The following is an 11,697-nucleotide window of genomic DNA, read 5'->3' on the forward strand; positions in this document are numbered from 1 at the left end:
CGCCATCTTGTCTCTACTAAAATGTTATTAGAAGTCCAAATGCCCTTCAAGTGTTGCTGGACAAAATACCAACTTCACTCAGTAGCATTATATTTATAAGCAGTAACACAAATCCATTCAAACTCTGCATGACAGCGTAGAGGAAGATGGGCCTTAAGGGCTTCAACTTGTTGTCCTAAAAGCAGGACTACCTCTTCAACCGCATTAAGTTTTTCCTCAATTTTATGATCCATCTTTTCCTGAATGCCTAAAGAAGTTGAAACATTTTTAGAAAGAGCATTTACATAATGAGCAGTCTGTATGGATTGAGTAAGGGCTACTGAAGCAGTAGCAGCTGTGGCTATAGTAGTTACAAGGGCTGTAATTCCAGCAACTAATATGCCTAAAAAACGCTTAGGGCATTTAAGCTGCTCAGCTAATAACTGCAAAACTTGATACCCAGGATCAGCATACCAAGTGCCATTCACATGTACTGGAATCATAACAAAAGGGGGTTGCTACAGTAAAACAATATCTTGGTACTGCTGGGTGCTAGAAATACAATTAGTTAAGTTATGATTAGTGCAAGTAACAAGATATTCGTACTCTGTAGCCACAGAGACTTTCTCTGGAAAAATGTGAGTCTTCATGGGAATGTTTAAAGGATCTGCTAAAAAAAAATAGGGGTGTTTTACACATGCCTTGAGATACAAAGTTTGCTTATTAGCCTTTTTCTCCACAGTAGGATGTGTGAAGGTTATTGGACCAGTGGCAGCAGCAGCTCGCCAAAGGCCTGTTTTCAACTGACCTCCAAGGGTAGACAAAATTGTCATAGTCCAGTCCCCAGTGATACCTCCTCATGGGAGAAATTGCCCCACCACTGAGGGCAACAAAGAAGGGGACCTTGCTTTATTCACAACAGCCAAAAAGGACAGGATCAATCATACACAGAAAAAGAAGTGCCAAAAATTTTGTGGATAGCTCCAGGGGTATAAGAACAAGCTCTCCACAGGGGAAAGTCATCAAAAGAATGTTCATATCCTAATAATGGGCAGAGAGTTAAAGAGGCTGGGGGAGATACCCCTGCTCTGATGGCCTGCAGTTGTGGAAACCTGTAAAAAGTCACATTCCACTCAGAAAAAGGAAGTATGGGATTGGAGCTGGAAGGAGTGTGCCCATTGCGATGGCCTAAAATCTTGCGTAGTTCCATGGCTAGCTGTAAACAACTTGTGTGATTTACCCAAGGAGTCATACACAGAGGAACTCCCTCAGAATACCCTGTATAATGATAGAGGGTCTATTGAGTAACAATGGCTCCCCATGGGGGGGTCCAAAGAAAAGGGTGTTATTAACAAAGACTGGCAAATTAAGATCACCCCAGGCAACAGGGCAAAGAAAAGAGGGATCAGGGAAATAAGCCCAATAGGGTTCCCCTTCCACCTAGCCAACCTGCAACATTAACAGTGCTATCATAGCCACAAAAAGGTGATCAGGCGTAGGTACTATTCCCTGCCTCTGGAGTAGGTCCTCCACCTAAGAGGTCAGTGGCTTCATTTGTCCCCACGTCACTAGCTGGGCTGACGGGGTTCTCTGAGATAGTCTGGAGGGTCCCTTTGCTGCATGGTCTCAGGGAGGAGGAGTGGGATCCTCCAGCTTCATTTTCTTGAGAGAGGTAATTAGGCGACCGGGGTGGCTGCAAGGGAACTCCGCCACCTTGACGAGCCTCTTTGGAAGCCAGCGGGGTCTATCCGAAGTCTCTGGAAAAACACAAACATGTCCTACCCCCAAATGAGCACCGGCTTGGGGCCAAACCACTGTCCTATGCTGGGGTCCTTCCATTTAACTAAGGGGAAGGAGGCAGGACAGGCGGGGATGCCAAAATCAATCTGCAGCCTACTGGCCTTCCTGATCTAATGAAAGAAAATTAAGGACAAAAAGGGCATGAGAAAGATAATTCTGAAGTGTCAGGGGATATAACTTCCTGTTTTATTTGGTGGTTGAAGCTTTAGGCATGCATGAGCCAGTTTCACAATGCCTTGACAATGAGGATTGTAAGGAATGTCAAAAGAATGGTGGATAGAAAATTGTGCTATAAAAGAAGCAAGGACTTTTCATGTATAGGCAGGGGCGTTGTCTGTTTTGATAACTTTGGGAACTCCAAGGACAGAAAAACAGTGCAAAAGGTGTGCTTTAACATTCTTGATAGCTTCCCCAGAATGAGCAGAAGCCACAAGAAACGCAGAATAAGTATTCACACAGACATCCACATAAGCAAGTTTACCAAAAGGAGAAAAAATGTGTGACATCCATTTGCCATAAACACCCAGGCAAAAGGCCTTGAAGATTAACCCCATAATGGGGTGCTGGAACATGAGGTAAGCAATAAGAACACTACTTCACAATCTGTACAGCTGCTTTTCTTGAAATACCAAACTGCAGATGCAGGGTATGTGCATTTTGATGATGAATGGCATGAAAAGTTTCACATGTACCCTTGTAAGATGCACTATAGATGTGAAACTTACTAAATGTAGAATATAAACGTCTTAACACAATAACTAAGAAAATGCCAGGAAGGCTATGTTAACCAGTGTGATGAAAATATGTCAAATGGTATATAACACCAGTGTATGGTGCCCCATGATTGCATTAATGTTCACAGCTATGATTTAATAATAATAATAATAATAAAAGAATGGCATGAGAAGCTTGGGCCTTATCTCATAGAAACATAACCAAGCCCACATGACAGAGAGAATCAGCTAGGGCATTGCCTTCAGCTAAAGACCCAGGCAAAGCAGTATGACCACGAAGGTGACCAACATAATAGGAGGCAGACCGGGCACATAAAGTCTGCTGAATCTGTAACAAAAGTACTTGAAGAGCCGAATCCACTGAAGGGCCAATGGTGGCTTCTTCCAAAACCTGCAAACAGCGAAAAACCCAATTGCTATCAGTATAAAGATTTAAAGAACGGAGAGATTTTTGAAAAGCTAAGTGTGCTACAACTAGTTCAACTCTTTGGGCAAAAACAAACAACAACAACAAAAAAAACAATATGACATTTAAAAATTTGACCATTTAAAACTAACACAGCATAGCCAGAAGAGGAACCGTCAGTAAAGGCAAGATCTGCATCAGGAAGTGGGACAGCAGACCGAAGGTGAGGAAAAAATCAAAGGGTGCAGGCGTAAAAATGAGAGTAACTTAAATCCAGGGTAATGAATACAGTAAACATGTGGATTCTGCTGTTGAAGGGGGGAAAGAATCTGAGCTACAAATTCCTGGCAAAGAGTGGGACTGATAGCCATTTCCTGAGGCAAAACATTCCACTGAAAAGACGTATGGGCTTTTGAAAATTAACAAATGGATCAAGGCTAGAGTCACGCTTGGGTATTTGTTATTGCCTTAGTGTGCTAGAGTCCTCGAAGAGTAACTGCTGACCTTATTCGCTGGCTGTGACCCTAATGGCACAGTCAGTCACCAGGTTAGTGACATGGGAAAAAAAAAAAAGAAAGAAAATTAACAAATGGGAGGGTAAAAGCAAAATGCTAGCAATCTTAATGTATCTTCTCCAACTTCTGTAGCCAATCTCAAAGCGTGCTGCAACGGAGTAGCACATGGGGAAGACCGCCAGGAAGTCACCAGCGTGCCAGGAAAGGGGAAATTGCTTGAGGGGAAGGAGCTGGAGCAGAGGGAGCAAAACCTGCAGAAGCTGGGGGAACAGGTACTACAGTAGCCGGGGAGCGGATGGAACAAGGGAGCTGTAGAGGGAGGGCACAGGGAGCGATCCCACTCTCTTTTCTTAAAGACAGCCTATAAGGCTGTGAAAGCTTTAATCAAATCTTTGGTTGGCACTCCCTCAAAATAATCACTATACTTTTCTTCCCCAAGGGGTTGTTCCCCCTCCCCCTCCTGATATGAAGTGGACTATCCCTTGAACTGTTGCATTTCCTCTGGAGACAGAGGATTTTCCTTAGGTAAAATATAGTGCGCTGGAGGGGACATATGTGCTCAACCTCTGGTTTCGGGTGGAGGCAATCCTTGACCAAATTATAAATTGTAGAAGTTTCAATGGGAATCCCATAAGGCCCTTGAGCAGTGTAATAAGCTCTCAAACAGGACCCAACTTTTGCCCAAGTATCTTGATTGACACTTCCCTCCTCTGGGAACCAAGGGCATACCTCCTGCACAAGCTGGAGAAAACACCCCAATTGATGAATCCACACGGGGCTCTGCAAAGCTGTGAGAATAGATTTTAACACTTGCACATACAAATCACGGTCTTTTGACCCAGACTGTCCCATGCTTTACTCCTGACCAACAATGTACCCCTTCAATTACCTAAATTTACAGAAGTATATGACCTACTTCACATTAAGGACTCACCTATGAGTCAACTGCAGCGCTGGAAAACAACTCTCTTGGGGTGTCCCACGGGGTCAGTATTCCTCAGGTCCCTGTTCAGGTGCCACTTGCCAGGAACCAGCCTAGCCAAGTTATTAGGAATCCAGGAATAGATTGGCGTGGGATGGAAAAGAAACACAGAAAATAGCAAGATTAGGAGGACCTTTCCTCAGTAGGACAAGGCAACCTCAACTTTATTGCACAGCTTTTATATACAGTAGCTTGAAAGCATGATTTTGTCATAATTGCATAACTTGATTAAAAGCAGCCTAAAAGCAGAATAGCATTCTCAGCAGTCTGAGATAACCAAAAGGGCATGTTTCCATTCTAATCTGGTTCAAGAACCAGCCATAACAGAAAACAGCTGGGGACAGGTTGCATTCGGTCTTTGACTCAGATGCAGTTCTTCAAAACTGGGGGACCTTGCCTCCCAGGAGGTTGGCTCCCAACACAGCCCCAACACCAGAAATTCACAGTGTCTCCATATCCCATGCAGAGCACCATAGTTAATAAGCATGGTTCGGAAGCTCTGAGAAAGCAGGTATTGCCTGGAATATTATAGAGGCCCCAAATTGTGAGGGGATGGAAAACAATAATAAAAATTTCATTTAAATCTTGGTGTTGCTCATTCATTCAATAAATATATTTTTATTGCAGTCTTATTTGCAGATACAACTGGATTTAAACCAACAAAAATAAGGAAAAACAAGAATAGACACTACATATTTGACAAGGGAAACACTCAATATGAAGAGATTTCAATAATTAACACTTACACACCCTAGGAGACAATCTCCTAGCCAGCATGGAGATGTTTTACAGCTGGGAGACAAGCCCTCAAGCAGCTGCATGTGTTAATGAGATCAGATCGGTAGCTTATTAGCAAGCAAGTGTTATACTGTAACATTCATAGGGTAACAGGATGGGAGATGAGCCCATGCAGAAAGAGCACTTAGCAACCATTAAAGATGTGATCCTAGCATGTGGGCCCCACTTCTGTGGTTTGAGTGTTCAATAAAAGGCCAAGAGAGAGGTTTCTCGGGGCTCTTGGAGAACAGGGCTCTCGAGAAGCCCACTTCTTACAGGCATGTACCATCAATTTGTGTCCCACCTGTTTTTATTCACATAGTGATGGGGTGCCACAGTGGGCACCGACACTTGTATCTTATCAGACAATCATGGGGAAAAAGGTGAACTCAGTAGCAACAGAAATCTTCACACTCAAAGTCATAGAAATTGAATAATCTTACACTGAATGGTAGCTGGGTCAAAGACATGATTAAAAAGGAAATCATCAGATTATTGGAACAAAATGATAATGAAGACAAAAATTATCAAAACCTGTGGGACACTGCAAAGGCAGTCCTGAGAGGGAAATGTGTAGCATTAGTATCCTTCATCAAGAAAACAGAAAGCAAGAAAATTAGCAACCCAATGAGCTATCTTAAGCAAATGAAAAAGGAAGACCAACCCCAAACCAAGCAGAAGAAAAGAAATAACCAAAACTAGAGCAGAATTAAATAAAATTGGAAGCAAAAGAATCATTCAGAATGTCAACAAAAATGTGCTTCTTTAAAAAGATTAATAAAATTGATAAACCTTTGGCTAGACTAGCTAGAAATGGAAAAGTAAAACATCTAACAACCTCAATCAGAAATGACAAAGGGGAAATACCACAGAAATACAAAAAAATTCTCAAAGATTTCTATCAAAAAACTTTATTCTCACAAATATAAAAATGTAGAGGAAATGGACCAATATCTGGAAGTGTGCTACCTTCCTAAACTCAACCAGAAAGAATTAGAAAGTTTGAATAGACCTATATCAAGCACTTTTGTATAGCAGCATCAGCTATACAAAATATCCCAAAAAAGAAAAGTACAGGACCAGGTGTTTTCACATCAGAATTCTACAAACTTTCAAAGGGGAATTAGTACCTATATTACATAATCTATTCTGAAACATAGAAAAGGAAGGAATCCTCCCCAAAACATTCTACAAAGCAAATATCACTCAAACTAGGAAAGGACCCAACAAAGATAGAAAACAATACTATTCTAAAACATAGAAAAGGAAGGAATCCTCCCCAAAACATTCTACAAAGCAAATATCACTCAAACTAGGAAAGGACCCAACAAAGATAGAAAACAATACTATTCTAAAACATAGAAAAGGAAGGAATCCTCCCCAAAACATTCTACAAAGCAAATATCACTCAAACTAGGAAAGGACCCAACAAAGATAGAAAACAATACTATTCTAAAACATAGAAAAGGAAGGAATCCTCCCCAAAACATTCTACAAAGCAAATATCACTCAAACTAGGAAAGGACCCAACAAAGATAGAAAACTATAAACCAATATCATTAATCAATATTGATGCAAAAACATTCAATAAGATCCTAGCAAATGGAATTCAATGACAAATTTAAAAAGTTATATAACTGTCGCAGCCACTGCAGCTGGGGATGCTATGCCTCCCAACACTGCATGAAAGAACCAGGCTGGACACTAATTGAAGTACTAGCTTGCAAGAGGTGGGCTAATCAGAGGTGCAGGAGAGCCCTGATCCCCCTCAGCAATGGCTATTTATTAAGGTTATACACAACAGGTGTGGAGAGTTAAAGTAATGACATACGAGTGCTGCATGTGTAAGGATTGCCATGTGCTCTCTCCTCACATGTTCTTTCCCAACAGCCCCCACGAAGGAGCACCAAGCATCAATGTTTAACACCTGCTTACTAACGAGTGACTGATCTTATCTCATTCTGGAACACTGAGTTACTTGGGGAATTGCCCCTAAGTCACGAAATGTCTCTAGGCTTGCCAGGAGACTGTCCTGTTCTCAGCGTTTCCTTTTAATGTGATAAGAATCAGTAACTATCCTTGCAAGCACAGTGTCCATTCCTCTACCTACAACATGATCAAGTTGTTTTATCCTAGAGTTACAAGGTTGGTTCAACATATGTAAATCTATAAATATAATATACCAAATAAATAAAATCAAAACAAAGACCATATGATTCTATCAATTGATGCATAAAAAACCTTTTGATAATATCCAGCAACGTTTCATGATTAGAACGCTTAAGAAAATAGACTTAGATGGATCATTTCTTAAATTGATAGAGACCATCTACAGCAAACCCACAGCCAATATCATATTGAATGGAGTAAAATTGAAAACATTTCCACTCAGATCTGGAACTAGACAAGGATGCTAATTTTCACCACTGCTATTCAACATAGTGCTGGAAGTCCTAGCCATCACAGTTAGGCAAGAGGACATCAAGAGTATTCAAATGGGGACAGAAGACATCAAACTCTCATTCTTCAAGGATGATATGATCTTACACCTCAAAAACTCCAGGGACTAAACTACAAAGCTCTTAGAAGTGATCAAGGAATATACTAGTGCCTCAGGATACAAAATCAATACCCACAAATCAGCAGACTATATATATGAACGATAGTCAAGCCAAAATAAACACTCTATTCCTTTTACAGTAGTGCCAAAAAAGATGAAATACCTTGGAATATCTAATAAAGGACATAAAAAATCTCTATAAAGAATACTGAAAGAAGAAATAGCAGAAGATGTTAACAAATGAAGAACATACCATGCTTGTGGCTGGAAAGAATTAGCATTGTTAAAATGCCCATACCATCCAAAGCAATCTACAGATTTAATGCAGTCCCCATCAAAGCACCACAATCAAACTTTAAAGAACTTGAAAAAATTGTACTTTGTTTTATTTGGAATCAGAAAAAAAAACTGAATAAACAATACAATTCTTAGAAATAAAAACAAATCAGGAGGCATCACGTTAGCAAACTTAAGGTTATACTACAAATATATAGTGAATAAAACAGCATGTACTGGTACAAAAATAGAGGTGTAGAAGTATGGAATCAAACAGAGAATCTAGAGATGTACACAGCCACATACCATCATTTGATCTTTGATAAGACTAACAAAAACATGCTTTGGGGAAAATAATTCCTATTTTAAAATGGTGCTGGGAGAACTGGTTAGTCACTTGTAGAAGACTGAAACTGAACCCACAATTGTCACCACTGAAAAAAATTGATTCTCACTGGATAAAAGATTTAAATTTAAGACATGAAACTATTAAAACACTAGAAGAGAGTGTAGGAAAAACACTTGAAGGTATTCACCTGAGAAAAATATTTCATGAGGAAGACACCCCTGGCAATTGTACCAACACCAAAAATACATTACTGGGATTTGGTGGCTCCCATAGCTCAGTGGGTAGGGTGCAAGCCACATACACTGAGGCTGGCGGTTTTGAACCCAGCCAGGGCCTGCTAAACAACAATGACAACTGCAACAAAAAATAGCTGGGTGCTGTGGGGGGTGACTGTAGTCCCAGCTACTTTGGAGGCCGAGGCAAGAGAATTGCTTAAGTCCAAGAGTTTGAGGTTGGAGGTTGTCCTGAGCTGTGATGCTGTGTTACTCCACTGAGGGTGATATAGTGAGACTGTGTCTAAAAAAAGTGTATATATATATATATATATATATATGTATATATACACATATATATACATATATATATATATATCTGGGATTTGATCAAGCTAAAAAGCTTCAGCACAGACAATTGCACTACAACTGTAACAAATAAACAGGTCTTCAGAATGGGAGAAGATTTTTGCATGTTATGATTCTGACAAAGGTTATTTATAATAACCTTTAGAATCTATAGAGAACTAGAATCTATAGAAAACTCAAGTTAATCAATAAGAAAAAAAAAACAACCCCATTTCATTGTGGGCAAGAACAGGAACTTCTCTGAAGATGACAGATGAGTGGCCAACAAACACATGAAGAAATGCTCTTCATCTTTAATCATCAGAGAAATGCAAATCGAAATAATTTTGAGGTATCACCTAACCCAATAATAACAGATCACATCGCAAAGTTCCCAAACTGCAGATGCTGTCATGGATGTGGAAAGAAGGGAACACTTCTGCACTGCTAGTAGAATTGCAAACTAATATAACCTTTATGGAAAGAAGTATGGAGAATTCTCAAAGAATTAAAAGTTGACCTTCCATTTGATCCCACAACAACATTACTATATATCTACCCAGAGAAAAAAAAATCATTTTACCACAAAGACATCTGCACCAGAATGTTTATTGCAGCTCAATTCATAATTGCCAAATCGTGGAAGCAATCCAAATGCCCATTAACTCATGAATGGATTAACAAATTGTGGTATATGTATACCATTGAATACTATTCAGCCATTTAAAAAGATGGAGACTTTATATCTTTTGCATTTACTTGGATGGAGCTGAAACACATTCTTTTTAGTAAAGTATTGCAAGAATGGAAAAATAAGTATCCAATGTACTCAATACTAATATGAAATCAATATATAAACAATCACATGCTTATAGGAACAATAAAACACAAATATAGGGCGGTGCCTGTGGCCTAGTTGGTAGGGCGCCGGCCCCATATACCGAGGGTGGCGGGTTCAAACCCGGCCCCGGCCAAACTGCAACCAAAAAATAGCTGGGCATTGTGGCGGGCGCCTGTAGTCCCAGCTACTCGGGAGGCTGAGGCAAGAGAATCGCTTAAGCCCAGGAGTTGGAGGTTGCTGTGAGCTGTGTGATGCCATGGCACTCTACCCAGGGCCATAAAGTGAGACTCTGTCTCCACAAAAAAAAAAAAAAAAAACACAAATATAGACTAGTGTGGGAGCAGAGGTGGAGGCAGGGGGTGGGAAGGCTGAGGATGATTGGCAGAAGGAAGGAGAGAATTTTGTGGGATGTCACCTATTTTGCACATTGGAAGGGCGAATAACAAGTCCCCTGGGTGAAGGGTTCTTTTACAACTAGAAATTTTCCCTGAAAGTGAGATAAATGTACTCTAAAAATTTGTACACTCATAATAATTAGAGATAAATTTTTAAAAATATGGAGACTTTACATTTTTATGTATACCTGGATGGAGTTGGAACATATCCTTCTTAGTAAAATATCTCAAGAATGCAAAAAAAAAGTATCCAATGTACTCAATACTATTATGAAACAAACATATAAACATACACTCATACAAACGATAAAACACAAATATAGTCCGGCAAGGAGAAGGGGTGAGGAGGGATATTAAAGGGGAAGGATGGAAGGCTATTGGTGGGAGTAGGGAGGGCATTTGGTGGGATCTCACCTAATGTACACAATGCAAGGGTATATTTCAAAATAATTAAGAGAAAATTTTAAATCTCTTACCTCAAAAAATAAGTAAGTGAAATGATGGCTATGTTATTCAGTTTGATTTAAGCATTCCACATTGTGTATCATATCATCCCATTGTACCCCACAAATGTATACAGTTACAATTTTAATTAAAAATTAATTCAAAAAATAAATATAAGTAAATAAATGAATTTTTAGTGGTTTTAATATTTTATTTTATTTTTTATTAAGTCGAATACACATACATCATGAATACATTCATGCATATGTGGGGTACAATGTGCTGATTTTTTTTATACAATCTGATGTGGTTAGATCAAACCAATCAACATAGCTTTCACCTCATTTACTTGAGAAGAAGGGGCATGGTATACAAACACATGAAAAAATGCTCATCTTCTTTAATCATCAGATAAATGCCAATCAAAACCACTTTGAAATACCATCTAACCCCAGTAAGAGTAGCCCACATAACAAAATCCCAAAACTACAGATGTTGGCATGGATGCAGAGAAAAGGGAACACTTCTGTACTGCTGGTGGGAATGCAATCTAATACGATTCTTTTGGAAAGAAGTTTGGAGAACACTCAGGGATCTAAAAATTGACATGCCATTGGATCCTGCAATTTCTCTACTAAGAGTATATCCAAAATACCAAAAATCACTTTGCAAAAAAGATATTTGCACCAGATTATTCATTTCAGCTCAATTCATAATAGCCAAATCATGGAAGAAGCCCAGGTGCCCATCGACCTATGAAGGGATTAATAAATTGTGGTACATTTATGCCATGGAATGAAATTTTTAAATTGTAGTTTCTGCCCAGAGAACACTTAGAATATAATTGGGAAAAATATCCCGTACAAAACTGTCTTAGTATTTGACAAAAGTGATAAATTGATTTACAGGCATGATCCAACTAATTCTAAGCACTCTTATAACTGTCCTTTTTGTTCTCATAACAATCATGAACTAGGAATGGATAGGAATTTTTCTCTGCTGGAGAAATTGAAGCCTATGAAAATATACATATGTGAAGTCAGAAGGGATATTAGAAGTTATCCTATGCAACCTCTAAC

At 39.4% G+C, this 11,697-nt stretch overlaps 1 non-coding gene across 1 annotated transcript; it reads left to right on the top strand.

Annotated features, from left to right (window-relative positions):
• The first annotated feature begins 3,349 nt into the window (after positions 1–3,349).
• On the top strand, positions 3,350–3,479 carry LOC128578824 (small nucleolar RNA SNORA3/SNORA45 family). Its single transcript, XR_008377929.1, has one exon. It is a non-coding gene; the product is annotated as a small nucleolar RNA SNORA3/SNORA45 family (small nucleolar RNA).
• Positions 3,480–11,697: the final 8,218 nt, after the last annotated feature.

Source organism: Nycticebus coucang, chromosome X (assembly GCF_027406575.1).
Source record: "Nycticebus coucang isolate mNycCou1 chromosome X, mNycCou1.pri, whole genome shotgun sequence".
NCBI classification, from domain to species: domain Eukaryota; kingdom Metazoa; phylum Chordata; class Mammalia; order Primates; family Lorisidae; genus Nycticebus; species Nycticebus coucang.